Source organism: Bicyclus anynana, chromosome 23, assembly GCF_947172395.1.
Source record: "Bicyclus anynana chromosome 23, ilBicAnyn1.1, whole genome shotgun sequence".
In the NCBI taxonomy this organism is placed as follows: domain Eukaryota; kingdom Metazoa; phylum Arthropoda; class Insecta; order Lepidoptera; family Nymphalidae; genus Bicyclus; species Bicyclus anynana.
The window spans coordinates 3,791,159-3,808,859 of record NC_069105.1 but is presented as its reverse complement, the minus strand read 5'-3'; the positions used below and the strand labels follow the sequence as shown (position 1 = coordinate 3,808,859).

General features: G+C 36.8%; 1 protein-coding gene across 1 annotated transcript in view; it reads left to right on the top strand.

Moving 5' to 3' along the window:
• LOC112049971 (uncharacterized) overlaps positions 1 to 17,701 on the top strand; it is a 154,098-nt gene continuing 136,397 nt past the window's right edge. The window contains exon 1 of the mRNA XM_052888799.1: positions 1 to 429. The gene's annotated coding sequence lies outside the window, so the exon portion shown is untranslated. The remainder of the gene's footprint in view (positions 430 to 17,701) is intronic.

Here is a 17,701-nt window from a genome sequence, read left to right as displayed (position 1 = left end):
GCGAACCATTCGCGCGGCGGCTTCGCCCCCCCTGTAACGTGTAACGCGTCGTGGCGTAAACCGGCTCCCGAAAAGTTTCCTCAAACTTGTAGCACATCACTTGAATACAAACTAAATTAAAAAATAAAAACCAGCTACAGTGCGGTGATTTTCAGTGAATAAAAATTGTTAAGAGTGCATATGTGAAGTGTTTGTAATTGTTTTTTTTTTTGCAATCTCAATTTACCGTTTCAATTGAACGTTACTGTTTTGCTCAACAAAAAGCGAGTAATAGCATGTCGTGAACGCAAGAGAGGGCCGTATATGGTTAAGTTGATTCTTCGGTCTGGCGTCCATCGGTGAAAGTAGACCTTTGTTGAGTTCATAAGGACACGGGCCGATTGCAACCAGCTCGAAACGACGCGTTTCACGTATACTTGCGAGAGGAAGGTGAGTGGCATTTCGTTTTACTCTTCAAAAGTACAGTTAACTGATTTATCGCACAAAAAAACACTACCGACTCTGTATCTTTCACTCACCAAACTTAAAATTGTAGGTAGGTTTAATTTTAATTTGATTCCGTGTTCGTAATTCGAATTTTGAAATCGTCAGTTTTTTTTTCTAAATGTGTTCGTTCAGAAATCGATTAAAATTGCAATCATTCCAGCACAGCTGAATGTATGACCGATGCCATTCATGTTATGCATCGTTGGCTGTGGGTCAGTGCCCTATTGCCTACCTGTTGACTCGATCCCTGCTCAGCCGGTTCTCCTACGCTGCCTGCGGGCTAAATGGAAAAAAATATGTTAGGTTTCTGAGCATAGATTGACCAATAATCGGATTCTAACTTAGACCATATTAATGGTCTAAGGATTCTAATGAAAGTAACTATTAATCTGGTGCATGTACAGTGTAATACCTTTGCCTTTTCCCTACGGAAAAGAAAAGAGTACCTAAAGTTAAAAAAGTAGACATTGCTGTACGATTGCCGATCTTTGCCTTGATTACACAGTTGAAAAGGTTGTATTGATTTTTTTCTGTGTATAATTTTATTCAGCTGTAGGTACCTACATTTACACGTTTATAGGCAAGTACTTTTTTCGTGTTAATTTTCATTGTTAAGTAGGTGCTTAAGTACCTACTTAACAATGAAAATTTACTCACTAAGTTTACCAGTCATTAGAGGACTATTTTCTAAAATGCTTAATATTTCAAACCTGTTCTATTTTCATTATACTGAATACCGACCTACCTAAAATAATTAAGTAAATAGGTACCAACTGCAGGTACGAATGAATTACCTACCTAATTCATTCGTCATACCCATTTAGTCAATAGTCTGGGATTTTGTCCCACGGCTCCTCTAGTGCATTTCTATTCGGTGTCGATGTTTGTTTATTATTTTTGTTTGTTTATTCCTCACGGAGTCTACCGGAATTCCCACGGAATTGTTAGTTTACGCCGGCAGCCATACTGTCAAGTACTTAGGTACCTACCTACACACATTTTTAAATTAAAATCTTGAAATGGAAAATAATTTAGATCTTTACCTAATTAGATTCATAAATTACATTCAATGTGAATCAAGAAGTATAAACATAAATGCACAAATAACAAAGATACCTACATAATATTATTCGAAATTTCGTGTAAACGTCCATACAAAAACGACCTATTTCTATTAAATATGAGTATTTCAGCGAAGCTTTCGTGGTATTTAGCCACAGAATACATATGTACAAGATTTAGCATAGATATTACAATACTTTAAATATATTTAGTATGGAGCGTTTTTTAGCAATCCATGCCATTCGCGGCAACGGACCCTTTAAATCCCTGTAGCTCCTAAAGTAATGATCGCAGATACCCTGTTATTTCTACAAAATTGCTTTACTATTAGCATACTTTAAATACAATTAAAAAAACTGTCACCATCTCAATATCTGGGGACATTCTAGCTACATGTTTTAAATGACAAGTGTTTGCGCATAGCATGTAAAAGTTAACTAGATATGGCGTGTATGCATTAGTTAAACCATTTAATGTAATTAGTAAGGCACGAATTTCTCTTCTACATGACATTTTATACGGCATAGGCGTAAAAACGTCGACCAGATAAGTAGGCATGTATGTAATTATAGTCACGTAAGCGAAATACGTGATCTCGTTGTAATTATGAACTATGTAACCCAGAGCTTACTGATTTTATTAATCAAAGACTGGTGAACGCCAGCGAATTCGTCTGACTAAAAATCTATACTTAATACCTATTATAAAGCTGAAGAGTTTGTTTGTTTGATTGAACGCACTAATCTCAGGAACTACTGGTCCGATTTGAAAAATTCTTTCAGTGTTAGATAGCCCATTTATCGAGGAAGGCTATAGGCTATATTATCCCCATATTCCCACGGGAACGGGAACTGTGCGGGTAAAACCGCGCGGCGTCAGCTAGTCTGTTATGTAACGCAGGAACCATGGATTGATCTCCTCTCCAATGATTATGCCGAATGAAAATTCCAAAAAGTTTTAGGATTGCGTTAATAATATTATAAGCACTTTTTGAAATCACAGACAGTCACAGTTTTATTTAAGTGGACTATAGCGAATGCAAGCGAAAAGTTTTTCACAATTATAGCGGGAATCATAGCTAATTTTTCCGAGATAAAAATTAGCCTATAAGTTGCTCAATATTCTTCAGTGAAAGTCCCATTAAAATCAGCAATTTCAAAGATTAGTCCGTACAAACAGACAGACAGACATAACATTTTAAAAGTTTGTATTGTAGTAAAAAAGTATGTATTTTCAATTTTAAATACCTACTTACAGATAACCCATGATAATCGTTCATCTTTACCAATTAACTACTCGTACATCTTCACCAATTAACTATTGCAATTTTAACTTTTTGCGGAGTTTTAGAATAGGTAAGAATATCAACCAATACACAGAAAACCTGCTACTTTACTCTAAAATTAAAATCTTTAAATCAATAAAGAGACTATCTATAAAACATCGTCAACTAAAATCGAGAAAACATGGTTTAGTTTATTTAAGGAACAGGATGCGGGAGGAGGCGGGAGGCGGGGGGTGCGGTTCAGTAATACGATACTATACTCGTCGCCGGATTTGTGTGGATCGGTTTTTTACGAGCAAGTGGTATCGATGCGTAAAGTGTCGACGTCTGGGGTTACAACCCATTACGTCATCTATCTAGGAGCCGTGATAGCCCAGTGGATATGACCTCTGCCTCCGAATCCGGAGGGTGTGGGTTCGAATCCGGTCCGGCGGATGCACCTCCATCTTTTCAGTTGTGTGCATTTTAAGAAATTAAATATCACATGTCTCAATCGGTGAAGGAAAACATCGTGAGGAAACCTGCATACCAGAGAATTATTTTAATTCTCTGCGTGTGTGAAGTCTGCCAATCCGCATTGGGCCAGCGTGGTGGACTATTGGCCTAACCCCTCTCATTCTGAAAGGAGACTCGAGCTCAGCAGTGAGCCGAATATGGGTTGATGACGACGTCATCTATTGGTACCCACTACCCAGTACCCACTGAGATGTAACCATTCTATATCATAACGCCAGTCACACACGTTCAGGTTTATCGTGAAGTCTGCAGCGAGCTTGGGGATGTGAACTGCCTGCATCCAGTAGCTCCTTGTAACATATTCGATGTCTTCGACCCTGCTTACTTGTGAGGGGTCGGTAATTCGGTGTACCACCACCTTGGGGTTCTCGCCTTCCATCAGTTGCTTCAAGATTAGTTAGTTGTGCAAAAAGCTTTAGACTCAATTTTTACCCTACTGTCTTAAAAGGATATGTTCGGCTGTATGTATTTTTGACCTTTGTAAGACACAAACATCAAACTAAATTAAAGGTAAAAGGAAAAAAAACAATGTTTTATGACACAATTAACATTCTTAATTACACATAAATAAGTAAAATACTACTAAATACTACTTAAGTAAGTATGGTTTTTTAAATAAACGAATTATTCTTACGGAGAACCCTATTACTAGACACATAAGTTTATTTTTTTATTAACTTTCTTAAATACACATAAATAGGTAAAATAGTACTATATACTAAAAGAGAGAGAAATAAACAAAATATTCTTACGGAGAACCCTATAACTAGAGACATAAGGTTTATAATCGCCCACATCGAGTTGTATACAATCTTTTGTTATTGTTTTTTGTGGAATAAACAACACTCAGAATTCAAGCAGAATAGTCTAGAATAATTCTTACGGGTTTATATACGCGACGCTTGTGGCAGTTACAACTTCGGACCGTGATACCAGAGATATATATTTTTTTCTTTTTATAATTTTTTCAATTTAATGTCATTGTAGGTATTAGTTTAGATTAAAAGGTTGTGTTGGCTGTGTTCGTGGCGTTACCCAATCTGTGGTTCCAACTGAAAATCAGCGCTACGTGTCCAAATTCAAATGGTCACGTAGCATTATGCTAAGCTGGGGCCATTTTCTGGGTTATGCCACACATCGCAGGGTATTGTCCTGGATGTCATGGTGTACTGGAGATATTGTGATGTGTAGCATAATTTCGAAATAAACGCATTTTTCTTTCTTTCTTTCTTATAATAAGTGAACAATAGTGAACACTCCGATTAAGGAGTGAAATAAAGTCTTAATACGAATCACCAGGTGTTTCATTCCAAATCTTCGAACCCTAGATCGTAACAGTGTGTTTATATTTTAAACACACATTAGTACCTACTTAATAGAGTAAAATAGGCGCAAAGAACAGTGTTTGTAGGCCGCTCGTAATACCTACCGCGAACAATGGCGAATAATGGTAACACACTGTGCGAACCGCCAGTGAACTCATTACACTGGAATCCGGAGACATAACCTTCGAGACATTTTTCTTTGTAACCAAGCTCACTAGAATACACTTAGGTTTATAACGATGTGTTTAAACAACACATTATAAATAAATAATAAATATACTTAAACAATACACATCACTATCTAGTCCCAAAGTAAGCATACAGAGTAACTTGTGTTAAGGGTACTAAGATAGTTGATATTATAATATACATATACGTTTATATACTACATATAAATACTTATATAAGGTATAAATACACACAGGCACTGGAAAATACCCATGCTCAGCACACAAATATTTTCCAGTTGTGGGAATCGAACCCACGGCCGTGGATGCAGAAAGTAGGGTCACTATCCACTGCGCCAAGCGGCGGCATTATGGTGAGTTTTTTATACCCTTGCACGCAAAATGGCTATTTTTTTTACTCTCTACAAGTAAGCCATTGACTACAATCTCACCTGGGGGTAAGTTATGATGCATTGAAGCGGGCTAACTTGTTAAGAGTATGATGAAAATCTACACCCCTTTCGGTTTCTACACGACGTCGTTCTGGAACGCTAAATCGCTTGGCGGTACGTTTTTGCCGGTAGGGTGGAAACTAGCCACGAACAAAGCCCATCAGCAAAAAATCACAGTTGTCAAGTTTAAAGTATCATCATTCTTATCCTATTTTAATGGCCAGGCCTTATGGGAGAGGGGATATGGAGCTTTGACTTGTTGCTTGTTGCTCCAATACATGGTGGTGGGCTTAGGGTGATAATGTATTCGATTCTTTATCGATCGTTGTTAGATGTATGAAAGGATTAATGATAATTAGGTTCTTAGACCAAAGGATTTACGGCAGTATCAAATTTAAGACGTTTCATCATCATCATTATCAACCCATATTCGGCTCACTGCTGAGCTCGAGTCTCCTCTCAGAATGAGAGGGGTTAGACCAGTAGTCCAATGCGGATTGGCAGACTTCACACACGCAGAGAATTATGAAAATTCCCTGGTACGCAGGTTTCCTTTTTTAAGGAGTCTAAACTAAGTATTTTTGGAGAACAGCCTTGCCAGCTTTTTTATCCGGTGAAAAATGTTTGCAAATCTGTACCTACGCTTGCTGAGAAAGGTTTAATGTGGTAGGTACATAATCGGTGCACAAAACAATGAAAAGAGATCCCCTTTTTGGGAGTTAAAAACTAAACAATCAAGGCGGATGCACTGGTGGCCTTACCACGAACAAAAGGTTATTTCCTACCTAAAAAATCGATGACAACTTCTCATCACACAAAGGCACTGTCACTTGAAATGTGCATCCACGCATGCATGTACCTCACTACTTCCATTTCGAAAGGCTTTTGTCTCAGTTGGGATAAGTTGCAACTTCAGTATGAAACACTTTGTTACCCCACTCGCTTACATAACGTTTGAGATGTCGAGACCCCATTATGCGGACGAAGTGAACAATACGTGGAACGGTGAATCTTTATTTGTGGATAATATTCGCGGAGCTTCGCAATTTTGATGTTGAAAACCACTGCGGTGGAGATTTTAATGTTCAACGTTCATCTTGGGCATTATAAAAATCATGATCATTTCACTTCCCACTTTCCTCAGAATACTCTTCTATTATATTTTTCTACAAATTTTAATTTAACTTGCAATGTTACTATGCATGAGTATATGTGCGTCTTCTTAGAAATTAAATTACAACCACTTCTTGAAGTTGGATTGAGCTTAAAGTGGTATACCTACTTGCGTGTCATGGCAATGCAATTTGATATTATAACATGGAGCTGATCACATAGCTAAATACAGTTGAAGACTTCCAAATTAAATAAGAAAATACTCATTTCTATAACAACTTGTCGTCGTCGTCGTCGTCGTCATCAACCCATATTCGAGCTCACTGTTTAGCTCGAGTCTCCTCTCAAAATGAGAGGCCCATAGTCCACCACGCTGGCCCAATGCGGATTGGCAGACTTCACACACGTAGAGAATTAAGATAATTCTCTGGTATGCAGGGGTCCTCACGATGTTATCCTTTACCGTTTGAGACACGGGATATTTAATTTCTTAAAATGCACACAACTGAAAAGTTGGAGGTGCATGCCCCGGACCGGATTCGAACCCACACCCTCCGGAATCAGAGGGAGAGGTCATATCCACTGGGCTATCACGACTGTTACATAACTTCCTTTATTTTATCCTTATCTTTTCTTTGTTGTTTTCTCCTTAAAGTGTCAGTTCTAACGTAGTTAATGATTACAATAACCTGTATTTTGGGCACAATAGCCCTAAATATATTGATTGAGTACTTAATTAAATCACCTTGCGTCTGGATGTTTTCTCCTTACTAATCATGCAGGGAAAGGTTAAGGGTCAAAGGGGAGTGCCTTTGACCCTTAACCTTTCCCTGCATGATTAATTATACACGATCATAGTATAATAGTCCACGAGGTATATATGTAATGCGAAAGGTCATTCATCACGATATCTCGAAAATAGCATGACTTACAAAGTTTAAATTTGGCAGGGAAGTAGTTCATACGTAATAGACGCCCACTAAGAACAGATTTTGCGAGGATTAAGGAAGTCTGAGCGTGAACGAAAGAACGGGCGCCCGCTGGTATAATAATATGCCAGCTCACACTCAACAAATTCTTCAGCTTTATAATATTAGTGTAGATGAAATTCCTTACTGCAACGCACACTAATCGGAATCGTAACCTAATAGCCTGGCCTATAGACAAGCTTACGTCCTTACCCGACGACGTCCACTAATCAATCGTCGACAAGCCACAATCGATACACAGTCGATTGTAGCAGGGTTGACGGGTGAGGCATTACTGTTACGATCCCTTTCCGAATTGATATATGTGATATGATCTTTATTTGTAATGCCTTAAATACTTACGACTAGGTCAATTTAGCAGTTGCATTAACAGAATTGATTTGTTAAGTTTGTTACGCGCTCTGTTGTTGCGTTAAACGATGCACTTACGGTGGGCGGTGCTGCCATTGTTTCTTTATCGAGTCCTTTCGACCGAGTAACTGCGATTACATTAAAACCACTAGCAAGGTGGACGCCTTTTTCGATAATTAACTGATAATTCCTAATCCTCTGAATCGTTTGTTACAAAATCGCATTCTAATTCAAAATTTCAAACGAAATTGTATTCTTTTGTTCAATGAATTTATGTTTTCCAATGCAAAACAAGAATGTCTGAAGAAGTGAAGAGGAATATATATATACATTGTTAGTAGAAGCTTCAAAAGTAGATTTAAAAAATAAGAAAACCAATTTCGAACGAAGATTATGATTCACAATATTTCTCAGGACAACTTAATTAACAAATCAAACTGTAACCAAAATAAGACCCTAGAATGGCAGAGAATGAGCCTGAGTGAAGATTTTTCTTGATACTCAATCTTGTGCAATACTGTACATTGCGCCACAGAGCAACAAATACCACAAATCTTCTGAACCAAAACTAAACATATCCTGCTCGCCCTAATTTGCTCGGCAAGCACACAAGAACCACTTATCTGGTTCCGCTCCAATACCTCTTTCGGTTAATTCATTTCATGCATGCAGATGTGCTCGCAGACTGAGATACTCATCGGCATAATATTACACTTTCGAAATTTTATAAGCATTTACAAAATCGTTTTTACCGCTAAGTGGATTGCGTTCCGGTACACCGCCGTGTCAGTATACTGTTTGTGGGTAACGGATATGTCTTCTTTAACTAAACCGGCTGACCCAGTCGATTTTGTTGCAACCTCAAATTTCGGAAGTGATCTCAACGTTCCACAATAGCTATTGCCATTTCAGCGATGTCAATACTTTGGTTCTTCTGCTGAGGCTGTCCTTATTTCTCACTGATCGAAATGCAAAGATAGTCTGAGCCTCAGGTTATTAAATAGTTCCCTATTTTGGGCTCCGAGCATAGCTCTGAGCCCTATTCAAAAGCCCGTTTTAAGCGACATTAATATATAGTCATTTGTCGGTTGCCAGAGCATCCTGAGTCATTATATGTAAGCACCATGAGCAGGTAAGGTTTTCGGTTGGAGAAGGTGTACTCCCCTTGTGCTAATTCTCTCCCGTACTCCCCGTAACATATATTACCTGCTGGCCGATTCACTGATTTGGTCTTAATTAAGAACCCAATAAAATAGACATCAAATCAACTCAGAAATGCCTTGTACCTATTGTATGATATCCATGAAGGGTTGTCAGTTGGCACCGGATGACATTTATTACATAGAATCTCAATTTCGTTTATTTCAATTAAAATACGTCAAAGATTGTGTGATTTAGACTTCTGAGCAATTTTTTTGATCCGTGTTTACGTTTAAACATTTTCCTAAAATCTTGTATCTAATTATTATATTAAATAAAATTGAAAACACAGACAAAGAGCTTTAATCACAATCAAGGGTTCCTGTTTTCTTAGCCTGGTTTAAATAAAGAGTAAAACGCAGCAATCTTTGAAATACGAATCGCTATTTAATAGCCCTAGAACGGGTCAGTGAAGTCGAACTTTAATGAACATTCGCCTGTAGGTATCTTCTCAAGCCTTTTCAATGAAGAGAACTGTTATCGCCACGCTTAAGTAGTTTTTAATTACTTCGCCCGTTCGTTTCACTATTCCGTCGAGTTGAATAAGTTTTATCACTGTGTGACGTTTCACTTTAACTATTTATGCAGATAACTGATATTTCTAGTCTTTGTAGCAAGATTGAAATAGTGGATTTGGTCAGGCATTACTTTACAGAAGTTGATTAACAGTGAGTTATTTTGTTCATCATTATCAACCCATATTCGGCTTTTGAGCACGAGCATGAGCCTCCCTTCAGAATGAGAGGGGTTAGGCCAATAGTCCACCACTGCGCCCAATGCGGATTGACAGACTTCACACACGCAGAGAATTAATAAAATTCTCTGGTATAAAATTACGATTTTTTCACCGTTTGAGACACGTGATATTTAATTTCTTAAAATCCATAGAACTTAAAAGTTGGAGGTGCATGCTTCGGACCGGATTCGAACCCACACCCTCCGGAATCTAAAGCAAAGGTCACAGTCATCACGGCTTTATTTTGTTCATCATCATCATTCAATTGAGAATAAAAGATATAGAAAATCACTCTAAGTTAATTTGGTCTTTCACGGAGAATCTCACTGTCCCAGTAATATTATAACGCGATAGTTTGTATGTATGGATGTATGGGTATTTGTTATTATTCCACGCCTAAAGTACTGAAGGGAGTTGGCTAAAATTTGGAATAGAGATAGACTCCATTCCAAATTTCAGCCTGGATTACCACATAATCCCAAAAATTTATGGTTACCGCGAGATTTGTGAAATACAGAGAAATGTGTCGAAAAGAACGCTTCCAAAGTAGAGCATCTTTAGGCATTGATATTTTTAGGAGATATTGTTAAAATGTTCCATTGTGATAAGTTTTCTATATCGAATGTATTGATGTCCGAGGCACGAGAGTTATGGCCGCCGACTCGCTCGACCGACTTGAAGAAAATCGTTTTCAGAAGTGTTGCATGTTACACTCGAATGGCTATGAACGTGTCTTCTTAGTAATAGCAACTATCTGCTATATCTAATATATCAGAAATGATGGGGTAACTTTTGACGACCTCTGTACACCAGTTGGGTATTTTCAAGTCATTTAAAAGTATGTATTTATAGAATTAGACATACAGTCTGGCTAATGAAAGTACCTAGAGACTGAAATCGCCGGCCAATTTAAAAAAATCATATAAACAAACTAAAAAAACATGCGTTTTTATAATTCATTTAAATTATTTTTTGATTGTGAATACATTACTACCTATACTATAAGTAATAAACTCAGTTATTCCAATATTTGCGCTATAATTTTAAGAATTTACACCGACTTTTTTAAATTTGGCGGGCGATTTCAGTATCTACTTTCATTAGCCAAACTATAACTATTTATATTGTTGGATAGATATACTCCTACATATGGGACTTTTGACTTTTAATCCGATTTAAAAATAGAGGTTATATTTGATCCGTATGTCACTGCCGTTGCCACAGGTTGCGACTGGTTACTAAATCGATATCTACACATATATGTGAGAATACGTCTGTAGTTTCTGAGAAAACCACATGAGTAATCCTACCTGCCTATACCATTTTGTACGTAAGACAGCTACGTATGTTTTTATGTCCACGATTTTCTTGACTATTTTGGCAGTTTTTATAAGGTTTTTACAGATTAAAAACTCGGTTTATTTCATCAAAATCAGATCTAAGCTTATAAAGTTAAAACAAAGTTAAAGTTAAAAAGTCCAAAATACACGGAACTTCACGCTGATGGAGTTGCGTCTAAAACCTTTTCTTTATTTAGTGATAAGTTATGTTAATTTTGAACCGTCATTATAGATTAATAGGAAATAATTGATGTGATGGTGATAAGTAAAATTGCAAACTTAAAATTAACGTTATAGGGATCCAAACAAGCCTTGGTCTCACAACAACAGGGTTTTGTATAAGATTTGAGAAATACAAAAAAGCTTCACATTTCTTTACAAAATAATGAAGTTATCAACATGATAATATGATAGATATTATTATTGTGCTAAGCCTCTGAAATGGACGTTGGGAAAGGGAAAATTGTATCATACCCGTCTTCAAGTTTGCGGAAAATAAGAACATCGAGTAACACGGCTACAAGAAGATATGATTTGAACCGCCCAAAAAATACGACACGAGTAGAAAGAAAATTCTCTTCTGAGGTTTTCTGTTTCTTTATTCAAATTCAATTTTGTTTAAATCTAGACTTGTAGGTAAAGCTATGGCCTGTGACCATAATCTGAACAATAAAAACAAAGACTCGAATTGAGACCCTCCTCCTTCTTTTTCAAGTAGATTAAAATAACCTAAAACTGCTAAAAAAGCTTTATAATGAACTCAAACTCGTGTGTTAAATTGAAAACTAAATTATCTTAATTCTATTAAATATATTCTGTAGATGCTTTTTGATGTCAGTCGAATCTGTGTTATAAAACGTTAGAAATACAAGGACATTATCAAATAGGCAGATTTGCTTTTTAAAGTATTTATCTCATAAATATATTTAATACATTATACGGATTTTAGTTTTGAATGTATTATTAAACTTACATATTTTCTAAATTTACTAAATTATGTATACCTCGAACTCTAACTTTACACTCCTCTTTTCAGTTGTGTGCATTTTAAGAAATTAAATACCACGTGTCTCAAACGGTGAAGGAAAAACATCGTAAGGAAACCTGTCTGCTAATCCAATCCGCATGAGGTGGACTATTTGGCCGAAATCTTCTCATTCTGAGAGGAGACTCGAGCTCTGCAGTGTGCCGAATATGGGTTGAGAATGATAAAAATGATGAAATTTATAAAATTGACAAATAAAGTCTCGCAGTGGTCCATTATTTTGACACAGTGCCTTACATATAGCTTCTCCCCCTTACGGGTAATGCAGCGTAGTTATTTGCCAAAATAGGATATCGAAAACATCATTATTGTAGATTTGTATCGGATGGCGGGGTAACGAGAAACCTCTAACGAAATCCCGACTGGAATCACAAGATCCGTTCATATTACCGCACTCTCTGCTAGACGTGAATTGATGACTTTGGGACTGGATATTGTAAGGATTTTGCCTAAAAATAGGGAAAACTTGATGTGCTATATATGATGTTGTATTTACGAGGTGGAGTTCTAGAGGGAATTGATTTGACGTGAGACATTGCTAAATGAACATCGGAATGCTTTTATGGATCCAACTGTTGTTTGTATCGATCATTTGGTAGTTTGCACATCTTTTAGTGATTTTATTTTGAACTAACGGAGCCGACCTGCAGGCTAATAGGGATGATGACTAGGTTTGAATATATTGATTTTTATGATACATTCGGGTAAATAAGGTCAATGATAACTAATTTATACATAAAAAGCAAAAATTTGACTGGATATTTGCAAAAAAATAAGTTTAATAAGTTGTATTTATTTATTTAAGCCTTTACAATCTAAATTACATAATATTTATTACATGCTTTATAGTTAAATTTCATCCCACTGCTGGGCAAAGGCCTCCGCCTTCCTCTTCCATTGTGTCCTTTCCATAGCTGATCGGGTCCAGTATGTCCCTTCAAAGGCAATCAGATCGTCTTTCCATCTACTAATTGGTCTGCCTCTTTTTCTTTTTTCATCCCTTGGGCACCACGAGTTGTTATACTACTCCAATCGTCATTTGATTTTCTTGTTATGTGTCCTGCCCAGTTCTATTTCAACCTCTTTGTTATTTTTCCTACGTCTTTCACTTTACTTTTTAGTCGAATATGGGTATTTGGCACCCTTTTAATCAATTTTATGTTTAAGAAGTTTCTTTCCATGTTGCGTTGTGTTGTTTTTTAATAAGTTAAAATTTCTCATCGTAATGTAGAAAGCGAAAGGGATGATTTTCATCCTATTCGTAACAAATTAGCCCGCTTCCATCTTAGATTGCATCATCACTTCCCATCAGGTGAGATTGTAGACTAGGGCTAACTTGTAAGGAATAAAAAATAATAATCGTAAAAAAGAATTCATCATCATCATCATATCAGCCGATGGACGTCCATGGACATAGGCCTTTTGTAGGGACTTCATACTGAGCCATCTGCATCCAGCGAATCCCTGCGACTCGCTTGATGTCGTCAGTCCACCTGGTGGGGGGTCGGAAAAAAGAATTAATAAGTAAGAATTATTTCAAGGGTTTAAAAGTAACGGTAATTTTGCGTTAAGCGAAGCTTAACTCTGTTGAATTATACCTAGCCGTAACATAACCTTGAGTCGTGGGAACACGAGATATAAATTTTGGACAATTCGTTGAGGTTGTTGCGTGAGTCGTGTAAAAAGTGGCCTCAAATCTAAAGTTCTATTTTTTAGTCGACGATCAATTAGCGTTTGGCTGACTTCTCACCTGATAAACGAAAAGACATTTGATATAGCGACCGATTGCAATATTTATATTGGATAATAATAAGTTAAGTACATAAGAATCAATTGGGAAAGTCTGTATAGAAAATGACAATAAACAGCTTAAAAATAAAAATTTATAATTTTGGTATTGACCCCAATGACATTTTATTACTAGAGATGGGAAATAGCGCATCAAAACTGAGGCTGACAAATGTGGAAAATAGACTTAATTTCATTTAGTCGCAAACTATATATTGATAAATATAAAACGCTTATTTAACATCCGTTAAAAATACTCTCGTGCGAATGAGGGTTTATGTGCATCTATCTATTACAACTTACTGTAACCTAGAGATTTTTTTTAAAATATATCTATTACAACTTACTGTGACCTCTAAACGCACGGATTATAGTTTTTGTCATAAACTATCAAGATTCGATTTCTATTTACATCAAATTAATAACGTTAGTTCCGTTAGTTGCATTTTTGCAACTACCTATTTTTCTTCAAAATTAATTTCTAATTTACAAAAACATAACTATCATTCATCTAGTTTTTTGCATGACCTTGGACGAGTTGTGAATAGGTTTAACTTTTAAAGATATATTTTTGTGGTGTAACTAAATCACCATGACCAATGATGTATGGCCATGTTTAATGATGTTTTAGGTCAACTATTTAAATACTAACACTAGAATCAGTGAGGCATACTTTTCCATAACCCAAACCTATGCTATTGTCAGGTATCAAGGCCAGATCCCAGGATTTAAGTACGGGTTAAAAACAAACTGACCTTTAACAGTCATATAACCGTGAATCAAACATTGGATCAGGGGCGTAGCTACCGCCAAATCAATGATACGGGGCCCCAGGTCTACAGGGCCCCGTAAGTGTGAAAGCAAAAATTAGAAAAAAAATCAACAATCTAATCTCTTAATCTGATGCTTTCCGGCGAAAAAAACATAAAAAAATAAAGAGATTTTCGGGATTTGCCGCTCGTCTATTGGGCCCCCTAACTATTTTGATACAGGGTCCCTCCGAGGCAAATTAAGCCATTGAAAATTGAACTCCATTGCTTCCTAAGCTGAATCTTTTCCACGAACCGTAATTATATTACCCCGAATAGTGCGTGAAACCACTGAGATTCGAAACACATTAATTTCAATAGGGAGGATGACTATAAAATACCTAATGAACCTTTTTAGAATAATTTGAAGCAAGCTGTAAAACTTCCAAAAGCGACTTGTTTATTATACTGATAATATGTTTTTTCGAATAAATATGAGCAACTTTATGTAAGTTGCTTCAAAAATAAAAAAAAAAAGTGGATAGATCTTGCAGCACTCAGTGCCGTTTTTAATTTTTTTGGATAATTTAATTCCTACTTCCTTACATAGATATAAGAATAGGTACTATTTTTACATTTCATGATTTTAGAGCCTCAATAGCTCAACGGTAAGAGCGGTCCGAATCATCACTGAGGGGTGGTAGTTCGATCCTCGCCCCGTTGGTCTATTGTACCCACTCCTAACACAGTCTTTCCCGATTAATCGGAGGGGAATGGGAAAATTGGTCATATTAAAAAAAAAGATATGGCAAATGTTTAAAAAAAAAATCTACTGTATGAAATAGAGAATGAGATTCTCAATCTCATAGTCAGCGCGGTCGTTGCTTGTCACGCTTCGGCGCGCGCTGTCTCCGCGAGTGGCACCATTATTGCTGATACTTGATTTCAATTACGTGCTGACGCTTAAGGCGCGTTTACACTACCACAGGTTTGGGTTATGGAAAAGTATGCCTCACTAATTCTAGTGTTACCATTTAAATAGTTGACCTAAAACATCATTAACACTTTGACTGCTGGTCTAACAATGCCATACATCATTGGCCATGGTGATTTAGTTACAGCACAAAAATATAACAAAAAAGTTAAACCTATTCGCTACACGTTTGCACGATTGCATTCAAAGAGACATCGACGAGCACAAACACAGAACGAGCATGTAAATGGGCTGTTTGTAAAGGTTTGGTTGTTCTTTATGCATAGCTACGGAATGTTCGGCGACGAAATTATTTGCTGTGTCATGACAAAACACTATCTTAAAACATCATTTGTTGAGAAATCGCAGTTTGCTATTAGTCCCTTACTATTTGTTAGAAACAGTGTATATTAATGCATTTCTTAGGATTTTCTGAGTCTTAAAATAATATTTAAATGCCAGTATACGTGCGAGCAGCTCATTTATGGGTGTTACCACAAAACTCTGTATCTGAAGATACAGATTAATGTCATGGCGAAAACACAGACATTAATGTCATGGCATGGCAGAATATCGGTCGTATGACACGATAGACGCGCCGAACGGTCGGCGGCTGGCGATTTCAACTATGCGTGCCGAAATTTCGATAGCATAACACGTTACTTGATGTGTCAGGGGCAATTGGAAAAACATTACGAGCGTATTCAGCCGAACGTTCTACGCCTTAACCGCAAAAGCGCGCGGGCTGCATGCCGAGCTGCTTGACGAGCTGCTTCCCGACTTGTACGATGTGCAATGTAAACGTGCCATTACAGATCGGCCAGTGCATTACTTTAATGCATTCATTAGTCATTCTCTTGTAATCTTATTTTCTACTTCGATTTTTATCCTCTCATAGCTTGATATTCAAATTTAATTATTACCATTACTTTATAACAACATGTAAGAATTATCTATACTTATTGGCGATTTTAAGTGATTTTAAATTAAATAAATGTTTTCGACTTTGACCATAATATACTAATTATACTATGACTAATGACTATGCTTACTTTGAAACTTAAGATATTGATGTGTGTACTGTACTATTTAATGCCTTTATCTATGCTCTGTATTATCTATTATCTATTTATTATCTATTCTTGTAACACAAACGTAATTAACTGCATCATTGATCCAGTGGTTGGCCAAGTGGCTTTGGACTATAAGGTACTGCGATCGAGTCCTGACTTCGAGTCAGGACTCGATCGCAGTACCTTATTTAGAACTATTTACCTTTATTAGAAAGAAAGAAAAAACATTTATTTCAAAAATCATGCCACATTTAACTCCTTAATATTGTATTGCCTGATACCCAGATCACGTGAGCAAGTGGTTTTTTTCTAAGAAATTTAAATTTAGCCCGGTGTTGGGAAGATGGTGATTGTCTCTCGTATCTCGGAGAGCAAGTTAAGTCGTTGTTCCCGGTCATTATCATTATCACCCTATCCCGCCAACCCGCATTAGAGCAGCGTGGCGGGTCTAATTTCCATATCCCGTCACACTTGACGCCCGCGTGGCGCAGTTGGTTCCCTGCCTTCTGCATCCAGAGCCGTGGGTTCGATTCCCACAACTGGAAAATATTTGTGTGCTTTTTCTAGTTTCTGTGTGTATTTATACATTATATAAGTATTTATATATAGTATATAAATGTATATGAATATTATAATATCAACTATCTTAGTACCCATAACACAAGCTATTCTGTACGCTTACTTTGGGCTTGTACATATGTTTTCTGTGCTTTGGGGCTAGATAGTGATGTGTATTGTTTAAGTATATTATTTTTTTTATTTATTATTCACGGAGGCAGACCAAGATTGTAGTGGACCGTTAAAATAGGCCGATATTTGTGATGAATCTTAATTGACTCGAGATTATCGTGCTTTCATCTAGTGCGTGTAAACTAAGAAGTCAGCATTAGCTTATATCAATAAAAAGTAAGTAACAAGTGTATCTTCAAATAAATGTTGAGGAAGAGAGGCCTATACATATTCAAGGAAATGTGGCTGCGTTCTAGGAATCCGTTTTAAGAGCGGCGATTATTATCGACGCACGCTGTATGCGTCATCGTGGGTAGGGTTA